Source organism: Giraffa tippelskirchi, chromosome 5 (assembly GCF_054371585.1).
Source record: "Giraffa tippelskirchi isolate mGirTip1 chromosome 5, T2T-mGirTip1v1.2.pri, whole genome shotgun sequence".
NCBI lineage: Eukaryota > Metazoa > Chordata > Mammalia > Artiodactyla > Giraffidae > Giraffa > Giraffa tippelskirchi.
The window spans coordinates 164,710,082-164,729,105 of NC_137279.1; the positions used below are offsets into that span (position 1 = coordinate 164,710,082).

Below are 19,024 nucleotides of genomic sequence, written 5' to 3' on the forward strand. Positions count from 1 at the left end.
TTGTTTTAACATCTCACACCCTAGGGAGGGTGATGAAGGCCTAGTTTTGGGAGAGGAGAGGCATTAGAGACTAATATTTCTGAAGTACAAAGGTAATCATGTCACCTGTACCCTTAGCCCTGTGGTATGACCTATCACCCTTTTGCAGGTTTCCCAGGTGGCGCTAGTGGTAAAGAATCCATATTCCAACATGTGAGACACAAGAGACGTGTGTTCCATCCCTGGGTCAGGAAGATTCCCTGGAGTAGGAAATGGCCACCCACTCTTGTTTTCTTGCCTGGAAAATTCTGTGGACAGAGGAGCCTGGAGGGCTATAGTCCATGAGGAAAAAGACCCTCAAAAAGTTGAAGCGACTTGCTCAGTCCCACAATATGCTAGGAAGAGCAGTGAGAGCTTTAGGATTCCCAGGTGGCGCTAGTGGTGTAAACCATCTGCCTGCCAATGCCAGAGACACAGAAGTGAGTTCGATCCCTGGGTTGGGGAGATTCCCTGGAGCAGAAAATGGCAACGGCTCCAATATTCTTGTCTGGAAAATTCCATGGATAGAAGAGGCTGGCAGGCTATAGTCCACGGGGCCGCAAAGACTCGGACACAACTGAGCAACTGAGCACACAACACACACACAGCTGTATTTGGATGTGGGACCCAGAAACACCTGGGATATGCCCAGTTGTTCCTTCAAAACTGTGGTTAGTTTCTACCCCGAGGCCGGTGGGCAGTGAAGGAAGCAGAGCACAGGGGTGCAAGCCCCAAAGGCACGGTTCCCAAGAATAGTGCGCTCCATGGCTCGCCTGGGGCCTGACTTCAGACTAATGATTCTTCCCAGGAGTCAGGAAACTGAGGAGCAGAAGCACGGGAAGAGGGGAGCTTTTTTAAACAGAAGTTATAATTTAACTGCACCTTAGTTGTGTTCAAGGCCATTCACAAACTATTCACATCCTCACCTTTCAATCTCATCTACAAGCTGTTTTATTTCAGCCTTATCTGGATGCTCTGTATCCTGGGTTCTTTAAACGCCAGGCTGTTCCAGGAAACAGGATGGCTTGACATCCTCCCTCCATCTTAACCCTTCCTGTTGTGACAAAGAAAAAACTTGATTAAAATTTTCCGTCTTATTTTTAATTTAGATTAAGCCCAACCAAAGCCTCACAATGTGTTGGTATCATCTAAAACTGGAAACTCTTTCCCAGGGCACACTAAATTTAGATGAAGCAGTCACCACAAAATAAAATTGACAGTGACTCAAATGGCACAGGCTAATCTTTATTACTGAACCAAGAAAGACAATAAAAGTGATGGAAGAATCAAGGTTTCATGTCTAAATTAGATCCACATTCTTTGATGGGAGCAATTAGATTTGTTGGAAATAATAGAAAATAGTTATTTTCCATTATTTGCAATGACAGAAGCTACAATTAATAAAATAAGGTAGAAAAAATGAAATGAATCAGTGAATCAAATCTATTACAATTGAAATGAAGATTTTGAAGAACATAGAAGTGGAAATCGAGGAATTAAGCGCATTTTACCTATAGTACAATAATGATTTAAGTGTCCCAATCAGTAACATGCATCCTTAGGGTAGGTAGGGTCAGAATACCTGATGAGTCAAAAGTCAACATCTGAAGGGTCAAAATAAATTTCACTTTGTCCAGCAAAGTGGTTTATATGAAATGTTTGATGACACATTGCTCTAGAAGCTGAGGCAATCCTGGTTGGATGTGCTGTTTTACATCTTCATAAGATGATCACGCAGCTCTTAATAAACTTACCCTCTGTTGGCTGGGATGACCTGTATTTTCTGAGATGAAAAGATCTTTTTCAGTACCGTGAGCACCACTGAATAGAATGCAAGTACAGTGTAAACGCAGGCTCTGGTATGCGCTCTAGCTCCCGAAATATGCTGGTCAAGTCATTGCCCTGGGCAGTTTTGCTTTAGAGGCCAAAGAAAGTAGCTTCAACAGCTGGTGCTAAAACTATCTAAATCTCATATGGATATAATTGGTCCACAAAAAATTCGTTCTAGAAAAAACCTCTTTTGTGTGTATGTGCATGTATGTCTTTTCATTTTTTAAAAAAATTATTTTATATTGGAAGATTGTTGATTAACTATGTTGTGTTAGTTTCAGGTGTACAGCAAAGTGAGTCAGTTATACATTTACATAAATCTATTCTTTTTCAAATTCTTTTCCCATTTAGGTTGTTACATAATACAGAGCAGAATTCCCTGTGTTATAGAGTAGGTCCTTATTGGTTATCTATTTTAAATACAGAATGTGTACACGTCAGTCCCAAACTCCCAGTCTATCCCTCCCCTTCCCCCTGGTAACCATAAATTTGTTCTCTAAATCTGTGAGTCTGAAAAACACTTCCTTTGAATGTCCTTTTGTGAGTGTAGTTATTTGCCAATCATTGAGCTAGGACACCAGGTGTTAGATGTGATGCATGCATCCAAAGAAGGCAACACACAGTCATTCACACACATGTAGTACAATGTGCTAAGTTTTATAATAGACTCTACCTAATTGCAGAGGCTGTGGTAATTAACCTTGCCAGATAAGTGTCAGAAGGGGGTGATACTCAAGCAAAATTTCCAGTCAAAGGGACGAATGCATCCAATTGAACGCATAGCATGGATGGCGTGGTAAGGAAAGGACTTCGAGTAGCTGGGGGCATGGCAGGTGGAGAACAGGCTCTGGAGATAAGAGCTTGTGGGAATTACGGTGGTGACCATAGTCCCCTTCCCAGATCATAGTGAGCTCATGGGCTCCAGTCTAACCCTGAGGCGCAGGCAGGAGTCCTCTTCCCCATTGGGTATGCTTTGGTTCCCTGAGGGCTAATGGGTGTTCTGAGATATTGCAGAAGTCTCTGAATAGCCTCTTGGGATTGCTAAGTGATTTAAGGTTTGAACTTGAGGCACAAGTGGACACAGATAACATTCCCCCCATGACCATCACACATCTCGAGAACTGGTGGTAAAGGGTCCAGGTTCAGGAAGGCATAGCCTTAACTCAGACCTCAGGCTGGCGGTCTTCAAACTGAGGTTAATACCCCCTTGGAGGTGCCTGCAGACTTTTCAAGAAATGTGCAGGCATAGATAGTTCTAGAGGAATCAATGTCTAACTCTGCAATTTTCATATTCATTCTTTCTCATCATTGATCACAACTGCTTTCCTGTTGCTAAAGATTTTCCCCTCTTACCTCCCCTTTCATAATCTCCCTTCCCCACACCTTTATGTTGTTTTACTTTATTTTTTAAAAATTCATTTTCATTGGAGGTTAATTGCTTTACAATGTTGTGTAGTTTCTGCTGTACAACAATGTGAACCAGCTGTAAGTATACATGTATCTCCTCTGTCTTGAGCTTCTCTCCAGCCCCTCCCCGATCCCAGCCCTCTAGGTCATCACAGAGCACAGAGTGAGTTTCCTGTGCTATATTCCACTCCCTTTTAAACACCTATTGCTTTATGGTTTCAGGAAACTAAACTAAAAAATTTACACACACACACACACACACACACACACTTGACACAAGTACCAGATGGCCAATAGGAGACTGAGTTTTAGCATGAAAATCTAATACACTGGGATAAAATTCTGTGGGAGAAGTGAAACAGAAGCAAACAGGAGTCTGAGTTCTTCAAAAAGAAGAAAAGAGCAATGTAAAATTTCCAACTGTTAAAGGAGAGCATGTTTATACATTTTTCAAATGGATTGTGGTGAGTTTTAAGTCACTATGGTATTTAGACTAAATTGGGTACATGCAAAAAGTGTAATGTAACAGTTTTATTTTAAAATCTCAATATTTACAACATGTTGTTTAAAGTTCTGATGAAAAATTTCAGATGTCAACTTAAAACGTGCGAGGGGATACAAAGCTTTTACAAAATTGTTTTAAGAATACAGTAGGAAAAAGTTTGCAGGCCTCTGATCTACTGAGACTGCCTGGTAAGGGATTCCTGGCCTGGGGACTGGACACTGTACTCTGGGCCAATGCTGTTTCACTCATTCTCCGTTGTCCTCAGGAGTGGGATCCAGAAGCTGGGACACAGAGCCTCGCTCAGGGTCCCTTCCCCAGTCTTCTTCCTGGAGATTGATTCCCACATTTCTAGGAAACTGCACACACAGAGGCCTTCACTCTGCATATTTTCTGCCATTAATATAATGCTGAAGCTAAAGCTCCAATGTTTGGCCACCTGATGTGAAGAGCCAACTCATTGGAAAAGATCCTGATGTTGGCAAAGATTGAGGGTGGGAAGAGAAGGGGAAGACAGAGGATGAGCTGGTTTGACAGCAGCACCAACTCAATGGACTTGAATTAGAGCAAACTCCAGGGGACACTGAAGGACAGGGAAGCCTGGCGTGCTGCAGCCCACAGGGTCACCAAGGGTCTGACATGACTTGGTGACTGAACAGCAAAAAAGTATGTTCAGTAGCCCATTCAAAAGAGATTAACGGTTCCTTTGACTAGATCCCAAATCCCTAGCAACAAGGTAAAGAAAGCTACATCTTTTTGTCTTTAGGGGTAAAACATAACAATGGCCTTGATTATCCCCTTGAAGAGAGAAAAAAATACCTTTATTATTTTTTTTAACAATGTGTTACCTTCTTTCCTCCCCACCTAGGTTGGATATAAGGGTTCTAGCTGAGTGCAAATAGCCCGGATGCAACAAGAAGATCCTCGCAGGTCGTTGCTAGGCAGAGGAAGAGAGAGAAGACTCTTTTACCCTGATGCCACCCACCATTTCAGGGCTGTGTGATTTCGAGCAGCTGTCTCACCCTCTCTGAGTCATAGTTTCCCATCTATAAGGTGAGATCATAATGTGATTTTCTTATGATTTTTGTAAAGTTAGATGAGACATTTATGAAAATGCCTGGCCTAGGGTGTGAAATGTAGTAGGCAGCTAGTAAGTAGTTATTTTGAGCTTTGACTCTAAGTTCTATTTCTTGTACTGTGTATGGGAAAATGAAGGGGAAAAGGATAAAAGTACATTCTCAAGAAGTTTTCAATCTAATGAGTCAAGCAAACCTAGCAGGCAGTTAGAGCGAGCAGTATATGATGCTTACAGGGACAGAGATGCATGTGAGCTCTAAGGGCAGAATATGAGGAGGATCACTGATCTGGTGTTGGGATAGGAGATGGTTTCTTAGAGACCCTGATATCTCAGTGAAGAGCTGAAGGCCAAGAAGGAGCTGGCCAGGTTTAGAAGGAGAAATGCCAGTGTGGGCATAGGGAAGTCCTGAGCAAAGGCCTGGAGGCAGAGATTTGGTGTGGATTGGGATGGAGTTATGGTGACCAGGCTGGAGAGGGAGGAAGGGTCCATGTGCCATGCTAAAATGCTGAGACTTACCTTCTCTTTATAAAAAGGAGCCATTACAGTGTTTAATCTGGCCTGTTTTCTGGTTTAGAAACCTCCAGCTCTAGGGAGGAGTAGATAACAGAGTGTCAGCCTGGAGATCAGGAGACCAATAGTTCTCCTCCATCCACAAGTCTTTCAAGTGCACAGAGAATGATTTCCATCCTTTGCAAATTCAGGGTCCTGGACAGTGCCGGTTAGAAATTAGAGTTTGTTGAAGGAACTAGTCAATAACTCTGCAAATTAATTTCCCCCAATTTTATATTAACCAGGGCAAAAAGTACTGCTGAATATAATATCTCATCAATGTCCACTTTGATTGTCCCCTCAAACGCTCTCAGCAGATTCAGGCCTGTAAACATGGCAGCAGGTAAAACTGATCAAGCTGCCTGCTAGTGAGCTTAGAAATTGCCCTAAACACCCCATGCCCACTTGAATATTGAACCAGTACTGCCCTTGATCTCTAAATTCTTTGTCCTCATATATATACATATATATATATTTTTTTCTTTTTTTCTTTTTTGCTAAGCTCTATTTGTATTAGTGGCCACTATTCATGGTCTGATTTATTTGCCTCCATTCTGGTACACAGAGAAGGTGTGTTTCTCTTCTCCCAAATGGCAAAATGGCATTCCCACTTACCCATGGAAGATAATCAGACCGTCAGCATGCAGTTTGTAACATGAACAAGATAGATGGATAAAATGCCAGCCAACGTGGTGACAGCAATTCACTTAGCATGGTGACACTATTACGGCTACAATATGGTTTCTTTGAAGTTTTGTGCAATTTTGAGAGTTAAGACCCCCTGAACTACTACTCTACATTGAGGAACTTTATCTCCAACTTCCTTCATGAGGCTAGACCTCGGGGCTTGTAATTATACAGCAGGACAGCGAGAAAGCCGTTGAGGAGGAAAAAATCAATGAAAAGGATTCTTATCATAAGCTCCTTCTCTAATTTGGGGAAACAGAAATCTCTGTGTGTTTTCTCAATAAGCACTCCATCAGAAGCCTTCTTATCCTGACAGGCTTCGCTCTTTCATAAACACAGCAAGAATAACCTCTGCACACTGGCCTACCATAGTCAAGTATGAAAATGTGAATTCCACGGGTCACTGTTTTTGCAGCCGCCAGATGTGGATGAAAGGAGAAGGGTGTTTTATTGTGTTTTCTCAAGAAACAGAGAAAGGTCTGTCCTGAGATGGGTATGCTTTCCTCCCACACAAGTGGCCACCATGTGGCCAGAGGACAGCTAGCTAATTTGCAAGATTAAGCTTTTCCAAATATTTGGAAGTGGTCTATTCTGTCTTCAGCTAATAAAATGGATTTCTGCTCCAAAATGGATTTAGGAAGCAGACACAAGAACTCCTAAGGGCTTGTTGGCAAGTTACCTGTTAACAGAGTCCATCTGTCAAATGGATGTATAGTAGATAGGCCTTATATGGATTGTCTCCTACTTGCCCTTGAAAGGATGCCTACCTTTACACAGAGCTTCTGCCAAGGGAAGCCAGTGCCAGCTGATGATAAGAGATGTCCAGGACATTCGCTTCTGTTGCACACACACCCTGTGTGTGTTGTGCTGAGCTAAGTTGCTTTAGTTGTGTCTGACTCTCTGCGATGCTATGGACTATAGCCCACCAGGCTCCTCTCTGTCCATGGGATTCGCCAGGCTAGAATGCTGGAGTGGGTTGTCATGCTCTTCTCCAGGGGATCTTCCCAACCCAGAGACCAAAGCTGGGTTTCCTGTATTGCAGGCAGATTCTTTACCATCTGAGCCACCAGGGCAGCCCCAGAAGTGCATAAACAGCAAGCATACATTAAAAACAAACAAACAAAACAAAACACCAAATACCCCCACCAAATGAGAAATCTACATTAACTGCAAGTATCTTTATTTGATGCAATGATTCATTCATTCATTTAATATTGAATGTCTAGAGTGTGCCAGAGACTCTGTTAGGTACCAGGAAAATAGATGAAGTGGGACACAGTCCCTGCCTTAAGGGAAGTGGTAGTTTATTTGGGGAGACATGGTGGTAAACATCTATAATATAAAGTGCTATAAAATATAAACTGTTCAAGGAGTCTTTGGAGACTCCCAGAGTGTGCTGGGGAGGCAGGGAGTTTCACCGGGTAAATAGCCCCAGAGTTTGTGTTAAAAAGTGAGGAGGCGATTTACAGGGGGGGAAGTGTGTTCAGAGCCAGAGGACAGACTCATTAGAAAGGATGCTGTATTTGGTAAGTGACATATTCACAATCCACGTGGTGGATTGTGAAGTAGGAGGAAGGGGGAGGTGGCCCTGAGGAAGTGAGAAAGGCCAGAGCCCTGTCACCAGGGAAATTAGTCATGCTGATGCATTTATAGTTGGCTCTGCAAGCAATGGGACGGGGGCGCAGTGGAGTACTGGTGAGTGCTGAGTAGGGGAGCATGTTGGCCCTACAACAGGGTAGGAGATGGTTTGGAGTTGAGTTAGTCTAAAGATGGAAGCATATCTTCTGACAGTGAACTGTGATAACGGATAATGAACTTTCATATGGTGACATGGGGCTGTTTCCTTTGCCTCTCAGATCTATTCTCCATCCTTCTCCACCGTGCTCTTTGTCCCAAGAGGCTGACCTATATCAGGGGCTATATTAGTGGTTTCCTAGCTCTCTCAGTCTAGTTAATTTTTGCTAATGGAAGCCCAGGCAAGAGATGGAAAGGAAAGAGGGGAGTGGAGTCAAGCAAGGGATTTATTCTCCTACGTCTCTCTCTTTGGGGCTACTTTGGACTGATTTGTGCTTTGATGGAAGTCACAGATATTCTTGACATGACCCTTTCCTGCAAGATGTGGTAACCTCCCCTTGTCCTCACTACTTCAGGTGAAGGAATGTTAAAACCTGTTGACCCTTGGGTATGTGTTAGTCCTTATACTTTCTCCACATCCTGCCCACATCTTCCTAAGTAATTCCTTTATTAATTCCTAATTGAATTACCTAAAATCGAGGGAGTCATCTGTTTTGTGGTGGGACTCTAACTGCTACTGTTCTGGGTAGCATAGCAGAAGGATGGACAGAGCCACTAGTTCTCCCCAGGGCAGGGAAAAGGGAACCAAGAAGGCTTCAGAGAAGTAGTACATGAGTCCTGTCTTGAAAGAGGAACTTGAGTTTCCCAGGCATCAGGAGTGTGAAAGGCATCTGGACTGAAGGAATAAAATAAATAAATGATGGCAGAAAGAAAGAGTAGGGCGTACAAAGGGAGCCATGGTTGATTGGAGGGAAGGGTGCCGGGGAAATGAGATGAGATGCAGCGGATGAAGAGGGTCAGAGTGGATGAGCCTTGAAACCAGCTTTAAAGTGTGGGCTTTGATCTAGAGAAAAAGGACAAGAATGGTGGCAGCACTGGAAACTGAACTGGATAAAGAGTGATGGAAGGACCTGAGAGTGTTTAACTCAGAGAAAAAACTTAGGAGTTAGATCACTGTCTTCAGATACATGAAGGATCTGGATAACAATATACCAATATTAAATATGAGTTCATGGTTTTTGGCCCAGAAATTCTTTATCTAGGATTTTAGCTGAAGGAAAGAATCCAAAGTTTTACTGCACTATTCATAATAATCGAGAGTTGGAAACAATCTAAATGCTCAGTAAAAAGAGGGTTGGTAAATAAATTATGGTGGATCTTTATAATAGACTAGTATGTGATTGTTAAAGTGTCTAAAAATTTAAAACCATGGGAACATACTTTTAAATTCCTGCTAAGTAGAAAAGCAGAGTATGAAATATTTATATAGAATGATCTCAAGGACATAAAAATATATGGACAAAATAAAGATGTAAAAATCTTATCTACAGTATTGCTGTTGATGAGTTTGTGGGTGACAGATATTCTTAGGTTGTTCCAAAGATCATATCTAAACAGGAGTTGGTAGTAACACTGAGAATAACTATTTAAGAATAAAGGTATTATTAGGAACTTAAGCAAGAAAAGAATAGGCAAATTTCTGTGCCTGAGAAAGTGAAAAGTATTTGTCTTTTGCTCTAGAGAAAGAGAAGGGGGAACAGAGATTTTGTTTATAAAAACCATCCTTTACTTTTTCACTTTGTGTTGCTTTGAATACTTAGTGAGACACAGCACCTTCCCATGTATTAAATGACAATTTGCCTTTACCTTCATAAATTGCCTTTTCATTCCTTTCCCTTTTGGTTTTGGATTTGACTCCTATTTAAATGTAAAATAGTTCTCTCATAGCATGAAGACAGGTGATTATCCAAATAGCTTAACATCTCACTTATATGATAACAGTCTTTGACTCCTTCATCAAAAAAGATGGGGAGAAAATGAGTGGAGAGTAATCATGACACTGAACAGTGTTTGCCAAATTGTGTTTTCTGGAAAAATAATTCTTGGGGATGTTAATGGATGTGGTGGGGAAAAGGGTTCAAATGAGTTGGAAAATGCTGCATTAAATAAAGTAAAAGTAATGGTTTCTAAATTGCAGCTAAGCTACAGGATTTACTATAGCTTGTGTGTGTGTGTGTGTGTGTGTGTGTGTGTGTGTGTGTGTGTGTGTGTGTGTTCATAGGGATTAAGACTTCTCTAGAAAGGGGGAGAGGGAGATAGATACAGTTTCCCAAATACCCGGGACCCCATGCTCTTTGGGCAACCCTGGTGTGGAGAAAGGACTACAGGCCAGGATAGCTAGAGGCCTGTTCTCTTAGTTGGCTACTAGTGCGTTTTGTGACCTTGGGCAAATTCCAATCATCTAACCATTTGTAAAATAAACAAGGTTATGTTTGAGATAGGGGTTGAAGGGTATTTAGGGTTTTGATGGGAGCAAAGACTTTCTAGGTGGAGGTAACTGAGTGGGCCAAATATAAGGCACTTTCTTGCCCAGGGATAGGAAACCAAATAATTCTGGGCCCCGTTTTGTAACAAGTCTACCATGTAAGGAGGAAAGGTGACAGACGTGTTTACTTCTGAGAAACGGACTTTCACCAACTTCTTTTTATTTCTGTTTCAAAGCCCAGAAACCCACCTGCCTTTTCCTAAGTGCTCCTGCCCACATAGGTAGACCACATCATAAAAATTCATATTTGAAATAAGAAACCCCACTACTTCAGTCGCTTGGACAGCCAGACTTTGGGCTTATGGAGAAATTACAGATGAATGTCTTTAAAATCCAGTGAAGGAATTTTATGATCCGTTACTTGAATGGCAGGTCTAGAATTTTCATACATGGCTTATTTTTACTAATTATATAATATATCCAGGGAAACTTATTAGAAAATAATTTGTTTTATTAAGAAAAACTAGCCTGAATCAGAACATTATTTAGATTGCTAATTGTGAAATGAGTTACTCTCTTAAAAAAATACCTTGAATTTGCAGCCAATCTATATTTTCAACTAACTCCAGTTTCATGTCATTTGTATCTGGCACAGCATTGGTGCTGCAGAAATGGGTAATGTAGGCCTACATTACTTCTGCTTCATTGATTACACTGAACCCTTTGACTGTGTGAATCACAACAAACTGGAAAATTCTTAAAGAGATGGGAATACCAGACCCCCTTACCTGTCTCCTGAGAAACAACAGTTAGAACCAACCATGGAACAATGGATTGGTTCCAAATTGGGAAGGGAGCATGACAAGACTGTATATTGTCACCCTGTTTATTTAACTTATATGCAGAGTACATCATGCAAAATGCCAGGCTGGATGAATTACAAGCTGGAATCAAGATCACTGGGAGAAATATCAACAACCTCTGCTACGCAGATGATACTTTAATGGCAGAAAGTGAAGAGGAACTAGGAGCCTCTTGATGAAAGTGAAAGAGGAGAGTGAAAAAGCTGGCTTAAATCTTAACATTAAAAACAAATAAGATCATGGCATCTGATCCCATTACTTCATGGCAAATAGATGGTGAAAAAGTGGAAACAGTGGCAGATTTCACTTTCTTGGGCTCTACAACCACTGTGGATGGTGACTGCAGCCATGAAATTAAAAGACATTTGCTCTGTGGAAGAAAAACTAGGACAAGCCTAGACAGCATATTAAAAACACAGAGACATCACTTTGCTGACAAAGGTTTGTATAGTCAAAGCTATGGTTTTTCCAGTAGTCAGGTACAGATATGAGAGTTGGACTATAAAGAAAGCTGAGTCCCAAAGAATTGATGCTTTTGAACTTGGTGTTGGAGAAGACTCTTGAGAGTCCCTTGGACAACAAGGAGATCAAATCCATCAATCCTAAAGAAAATCAACCCTAAATATTCATTGGAAGGACTGATACTGAAACTGAAGCTCCAATACTTTGGTCACCTGAGGCAAAATGCTGGCTCACTGTAAAAGACCGTGATGCTGGGAAAGATTGAGGGCAAGAGGAGAAGGGCATGACAGAGGATAAGAAGGTTGATAGCATCACTGACTCAATGGACATGAGTTTGAGCAAACCCTGGGAGGACAGGAAAGCCCTGATCTGCTGTAGCCCATGGGGTCACAGTCAGACACGACTTAGCATCTGAACAGAACAGGCCTTGTGCTATCAGTCTGTGAGGAGACAAACTAGAATGGGGGTACAGTGACTAGTAAAGAATCTGATTGTTATTGCAGGAGATGTAAGAGATGCGGGTTCGATCCCTGGGTCAGGAAGATCCTCTGGAGGAGGAAATGGCAACCCGTTCCAGTATTCTTGCCTGGGAAATCCCATGGACAGAGGAGTCTGGCAGTCCATAGGGTTGCAAAGAATCAGACACAACTGAGCATGTACGCATGCACAAGATACTGACATAGTGCCCCCAGAGCTCTGATAGCGTCCTTAACAAAAACCCTACAGATCCCAAAGGAAAGAACGTCTTGCTTGGTGGGATGCAGATGACTTCACAGAGATATCTGAGCTGCCTTGAAAAGCTGAATGAAATTTTGTCCTTAAAAGGAAGGGCATAAAGGCATTACTGAGTCCAAGAAGCCTTCCCTGTCCTCCATAACTAAATCAATTTCTTCTTCTATGGCTCTCATAAGCAATATTCTGCCCCAGAGTAGCATGTACAGCTTCTGACATTTCTATTTTGTGCACCACTCTTCAGTTTGTGTCTATCTGGTTAATCTAGTTCATGTTAGACTATATGCCTATGAAAGTAGGGGTCATGTCTTTGCTTTTTTTCACTGTTCAGAACCCTGGCCAGAGAGGCTCCTATTCAGTGGTGTTTGTTGAATGAATGAACAATATGAACAAAGACAAAAAAATAGAAGATGAGAACATTTTAGGAGAATACAGAGGGGTTTATTCAACATGGTTGGTGTAGGATGCAGAGTGGAACAGGAGACTGGAAAAAACTTCAGCAAAAATTTATGAGCTCTTACTTAGCTACCAATTTGGAACTAAAGTAACCGAGTGAAAGTGAAAGTTAGCCCACCAGCATTTCTAAATAAATGTATGACTCTTCCCCCAACCCTAGCCCCCCATTAATCTAGTGTTCTGTATGTCCCGTGTTTAAAAGTCTTTGTTCACTCTAATGTCAGGTGGATAGGCTTCTGAAATTTTTTTTCTTTAAACTCCTTCTGGTTCAAAGACATCTCATCTGGTGGACTACTCATTCAAAGTGAAAAGGAGCACTGGGGTAACAAAATCCTTTTCAACCTACAAAGTGAAGTTCACGTACTGCCTCATGGCATCCTTGAACCTCAGAGCTCTAGAAGGGACATGAGCAGAAGAAACGGAGGCTTGGGTTGAGGAAGTGATTTGTCAGGGGCCACACAGCCAGGAAGGAGCCATGCTGAGGCTGGAACCCAGATTTGTCTGACTGGACACCGTCTCATCAGTCCCTAATTTTCTGAAGCCACTTGCCTTTCATTCAGCAAACTTCTGCACTTTCAGGCTTCCTGCCCCAGAAGAGTTTCCTGTTTCACCTCCAAAGCCATCAGCAGCCCTTCGGGCCCTGCCAAACATCTGGCACTTGACAGGGATGTTCCCCCGTTTCCCCTCTCTCTGCAGGGTGCTGAAGGGGTGGGTCATGAATTATGCCTTGATTCCCTCCAGCCACGCAGAGTGTAAATAAACAGGAGCAGAGAAAGCACATGTGTAGATGGATGGTGAACCTTCTGTGTCCCTCTCTGAGCGGCTATCTGCAGGAAAACCCGGGCAGCTCTGCTCTGTAGGAGCCTCAAACACAACTCTCTCCTTGGTGGGGGTTCCCAGAGCCTCTGCCACACTTCATGCCCTCAGTTTCTACCCCTCATACACCCTATCTTAACCCTCCTGTGATATGGAACTGCTACATGTCACATAACATGCCACGTTCTGTCATATGCCACATTTTCCTTTCCACTATGTACCTTGTTTGGAATTTTCTCTTTTGATTGTGGGTCTTTAAGAAAGATCTGTTTAAAAGAAATTTCCTCTGTGAAGTATCCTTGATTCCTCCACATGTAAGGGCTCCTTTGCTTGTTCTCATTCTGCCCTTTCAGCCAGTTTGACTTTATAGCATTTATTTTATTGGATTATACTTATCTTCCCTACCTAGAAGAGAATCTGGTGCTAGTCGCTGAGTCCTATCTGACTCTTTGTGACCCCGTGAACTGTAGCCCACCAAGCTGCTCTGTCCTTGAAATTTTCCAGGCAAGAATCCTGAGGTGGGTTGTCATTTCCTTCTCCAGAGGATTTTCCCAACCCAGGGATTGAACCCTTGTCTCCTCGCTGGCAGGAAGTAGTTCTAAGTAAATGTAGAACTAGGTATTTTGGGAGCATAGAGAAGGAGCTCACCTAGTTTATGGATCAGGAAGGCCTTGGGAGGAATTAAAATTTAAGCTAATACTCTAAGAATAAGTTATGGGGGAGGTGGGTGGAGGAGGGAGAGCACATAAGTTCCTGGAAGCATGGAGGGATTGAGGAACCAAGAAAAGTCGGTATAGCTGTAGTTTGTAATAACCAAGGCTGGAGAAGTTGATGGGGTTGGATTGTGGGGGTCACTTTGTAAGCCAAATTAGGAAAGACCATTCTGGTTACGATAAGAAAAAGTGATTGGAGGAAAGCAAGATTGGAAATGGGAAGACCAGGTATGGGGCTGTTGCAGATTTCCAGTGGAAAGATGATAGTAGTTGAGTTTAGTGACACAGGGATGGTAGGCTTGGTGAAGTGGATGGATTATAGAGATATGTACAGTCATCTCTTGGTGTCTGTGGGGGACTGGTTCCAGGAGCCCCTTGGACACCAAAATCTGCAGATGCCCAAGTCCTTTATATAAAATAGTATAGTACAATGAGTACAGCTGGTCTTCTGTATCTATGGGTTTTGCATCTGTGGATGTGGAGGGCTGATTGTACAAAGTTGAATGGTTAGGACTTGGAGTTGTCTGGAGGGAGGTGACATCAAGGAGTGTTTCCAGGATTCTGTCTTGAGTAGCCAGATATAGGTGGCAGGAGGTAGTAATACAGGGAGTGTAGGAGGACAAGGTTGGGGAGTGGTAGGTGATAGAATCTATCTTAATCATACTTGAAGGTAGGAAGCCGAAGAAATATCCTGGTAGATCAATAACCAGTACACAGGCTTGAAGGTCATGGAGCCAGGCTAGGGTTAGGGAGCAACATTTAAGGAGGCACTCACTCTCAGGGTTCAACAAGTGAGGATTGAACTTGAGAATTAGTATTTCCTTAAATTTTTCACCCTGGGCTCCTTTCCTGCCTCACTCTAGTCCTGGCCCTGTCTGAGTCACAGGAGAGAGGTTGGACTAGAGTTACAAGTTTGGATGATATCAGTATATAGGTGATGGAATGGACATTTACCATTGTTTAGCTTCCCAGAATTGATTTCCACTTCCTTTCAGCACTTAATTTCATTTTGGGGAATTAGTTTCCTCTCTTGTGCGTCTTGGACATTGTTTGAAATAGGTGCTTGCCTCCCACAATAGAAACCCACAAGGTCTCTGAAGAAGCCCAGTCTGAATATTAGAGCTGGATTCTAAAGTCCATTGTACTTGGTATAAGTCCTAAGCTAATGGCTCTAGCTAAACAGTTGAGCAAGATGGTCAAAGGAGAAAATGAATAACTGTAGGCCATTTAAGTTTGCTGGCTTATCTTTCTGTCCTTTAGCCTCCCTCCTGCCATTTCGTGATGACAAGGGAAGAAAATATCCCTCTTCTCTGCAGTGTGTTGTGTGAGGATTTGAGGTCTGTATGGACTTCCCTGATGGCTCAGATGGTAAAGAATCTACCTGCGATGTGGGAGACCTGGGTTCTATCCCTGAGTTGTGAAGATCCCCGATGTTCTTCTATGGAGAATCCCTATGGAAAAAGGAGCTTGGAGGGCTGCTACAGTCCATGGGATCACAAAAAGTTGGACATGATTGAGCGACTAAGCACACATTGGCTGCAGAAATTTCTGCTAGTATCTGGGAAGACCCTGGAGCTGTTTTAGGGTTGGGGGAGTAGTGGCCAGTTATGGGAGGGGATCATACAGAGTCTGAGAATAAGAGAAACACAATTGGAAACAGAGCAGAGACAATGAAAGAGAGTGGGTCCTCCGTGACATTGTTGGAAACCGCTGAATCAAGTCTCACCTGAAGTTGTTAGTAAGTTGGCAGCCAGATTGCTATTACACAGACTCCTCAGCAACAGGGCTTAAGTAATATACAAATTAAGGTCTCTTTCACATAACAGCCCAGAGGCAAGTGGTCTAGGCTGCCAGAGTAGGTCTGCCATTCTCCACATGTGGCTTCCATCTGTAGGTCCCAAGTGATTGCTTCAGTGGACTCCTTTCTCAACCCAGGAGAAGAGCAAACAAAGATATGGAGATCAATACCTTTTTTAAGAAAGTGACCTGAGAACTTACTTACCTCCTTTATTTACATTCCACGATACAGCCCTGTCTAGGTGCAAGGAAGGCCAGGTGAAGAAGTCTCTGGAATGTGTGGGAGAGTTGGTCACAACCTTTGGATCACAGAGGCAGGGAGTCCTATTACTAAAGGGAAGGATGGGAGAATGGATTTTGGGAGTATTTATCTGTTTTGCCAAAGCAATAAACTCTTTTTTTCCCCCTTCCTCAAGCCATTTTGAGTTGGAGTTTCTGTTCTTTGCAAAACTAATTTATCTTCTATGACAGAGGTCTCCAGCCTTTTTGGCACCAGGAATTGGCTTCATGGAAGACAATTTTTCCACGGACTGGGGGTAGAGGAGTGGGTGGGATGGTTTTGGATTTACCCGCTGATTACCTCCTGCTGGGTGGCCTGGTTCCAACAGGCTGTACTGGTCCATGACTTGGGGGTTGGGGACCTCTATTCTACGAGACAGGATCTGTCTCTGAGCCTTTGTCTGTCCCATCATAATGCTTCTCTGTGACCTTGAAGGGACACTCTGGTGTTGTGTGTTTGAATGCAATTGAGTTTAATTTGTTAAGGGAGGTAGAGGAGAGGAAATCACCTGGGATTATACTCTGAGTTCTTGGTTATTTTCACACTTTGTATCCTTTAGTCCTTTCATTTTCTTTATCTCCAGGTTACATGTAAGGAAACTGACATTGAGCAAGTTTTATATATGGTACAGACAACAGACAGGTTCTAGGATTACAATATAGCCCTTGTCTGTAGGATTTAAAGCCGGTGTCCTCACTACTTCATCCTCACTGTTCCCTGGGGTATTGAGGTGCATAGTGCTGTAAGAATTAGTGGGGATGTGAAGGGTCAGGAAAATTGGTGGTAGGGGTCAGTAATGGGGGTAAGTATAGGGAATAAAGGGCTTCCCAGGTGGTTCAGTGGTAAATGTTCCGCCCGCCAAGGCAGGAGATGCAGAAGACGTGGGTTCAATCCCTGAGTCAGGGAAGGTCCCATGGAGAAGGGAATGGCAACCTACTCCAGTATTCTTGCCTGGAGAATTCCATGGACAGAGGAGCCTGGCAGGCTACACTTCATGGGGTTGCAAAGAGTTGGACATGATCTAGTGACTGAGCATGTACACATGCACAGGGAATGAGGATGGCTGGAGTCATGTGTGTGTGTACATGCATACATATGTGTGCTTATATCCACAGAGAGAGAAGGCAGGTAGGAGGGAGATAGATGTTCAAAAGACTGGCGGGGGATCAGTCCAAACAGCCCTCATTTTCCCAAGACCTCTCTTTGTCAACCACACTCCTGATTCCTCTTTGACATGATGCTTGCTTGTTGATTGGGTGTTTATTTGAATGGGGTCTGAGTCTTGCAAACTCAGAGCCTTCCTTACTCTGACAAGCTTGGGAAGGCTGGTGGAAAAACAGTTGCATCAAGTAAGGAGTCTGGAATTTAATGGAGAAAGTCGCTTACGCCCATCCTGACTGCAAGGGCTGCTATGTTAGCAGAGGAAGGGGGCTGGAAGGGCAGGGCTGCCAGCAGGGTTGGGAGGAGGGTGGGGAGGCAATTCGCTAATAAGTTGAACTTCCAGGAAGGAAAGCCCACCCTCTGCTCCCCCACCACCAAGGCTGAATGAAGGCTGCCTTAGGACGTCTCCTGCCTGAGAAGGCTCTCTCGGAAGAATTCTATTGTCTGCCCTTCGAGAGGAAACTTGTTCCTTAGAGAGCACAATGAGGATGCGGCCTCCAAGGACACAGGGAGGAAGCTGGGAGTCCTTGAGTTCTCCAAGAACCTGCTGTAGACGGCCTCTTGGCAAGCGTTCATGGGGTAGTTGGATACTTGACCCTGACGGAGCAGCCTGGGTCCTGGGAACAGTGGTGAACTGGAGGAGTCAGCCTTCTGAGGGCTCTGCCCAGCCCAGTCCCTCTGCAGCCTATGGTCACCTTGACCCTGTGATGGAGAAAGTGAAGTTCCATTTCTGTGACACCCTGTGTGCCCTCTTCTCAGCCAGTTATAACTGCTCACTGCTCCTGGATAAACGTCACACACGTTCCTCATCCCAGGTTCACCTTAGTGTCCTTTCTTTCCCACCCAAGTTTGTTCATCTTTCAGGACTGGATCAAATGTCACCTCTTTGGGGAAGCCTTCCTGGTTTGACCCAGACAGTCATTGATTCCTACTTTCTGTAAGCACATATTATTTTTACATGCATATTTTCACAACTAGCTTATTGTCTTGCATTTTGTAGACACCCAGTAAGTATGTCTGTAAATGTGTTCGTGCGTGTGTGGTTGCTTTAGTCATGTCTGACTCTTTGCAGCTCTGTGGACTGTGGCCCTCCAGGCTCCTCTGTCCATGGGATTCTCCAGGCAAGAATACTAGAGTGTTGCCAATTCCTTCTCCAGGAGGTCTTCCTGACCCAGGGATCGAATCCCAGTCTCTTAAGTCTCCTGTATGGGCAAGCTGGTTCTTTACCATTAGCACCACCTAGGAAGCACAAAGCATTTCATTTATACACTTTATAACAGCATTAAACTAAGTCAATAAATGTATAGTCCTGACTTAGTTTAACGTTGTTACTGTTGATAAAGTTTATAAATGAAATACTTAAGCGATTGTATAAATACTTGTATATGTTCATGATTGCTACTCAAGATATTTTTTTGTTGAAACTTTTGTTTTAATTTTTCAGTTCAAGCTGTGTGGTTACTGCCCTTGTCTCTCCAAACTTGCATTTGAGTCACAGGTGACTTCTTAGATGAAGGACAGGTCACTTGCCTGTGTGTACTCTTCAATAAGTCACCTCTCTCTCTGATCCCCATCTTTGATATAGGGTTTGAGAACATGTGATGCTGAGGCTC

At 43.2% G+C, this 19,024-nt stretch overlaps 1 long non-coding RNA gene across 1 annotated transcript in view; it reads left to right on the forward strand.

The window, feature by feature from the left end:
* Positions 1-19,024, forward strand: part of LOC145505063 (uncharacterized) — a 198,326-nt gene that overhangs the window by 131,238 nt on the left and 48,064 nt on the right. Inside the window, exon 2 of the long non-coding RNA XR_014052816.1 lies at positions 4,626-4,810. This is a non-coding gene — a long non-coding RNA (uncharacterized LOC145505063). The remainder of the gene's footprint in view (positions 1-4,625; positions 4,811-19,024) is intronic.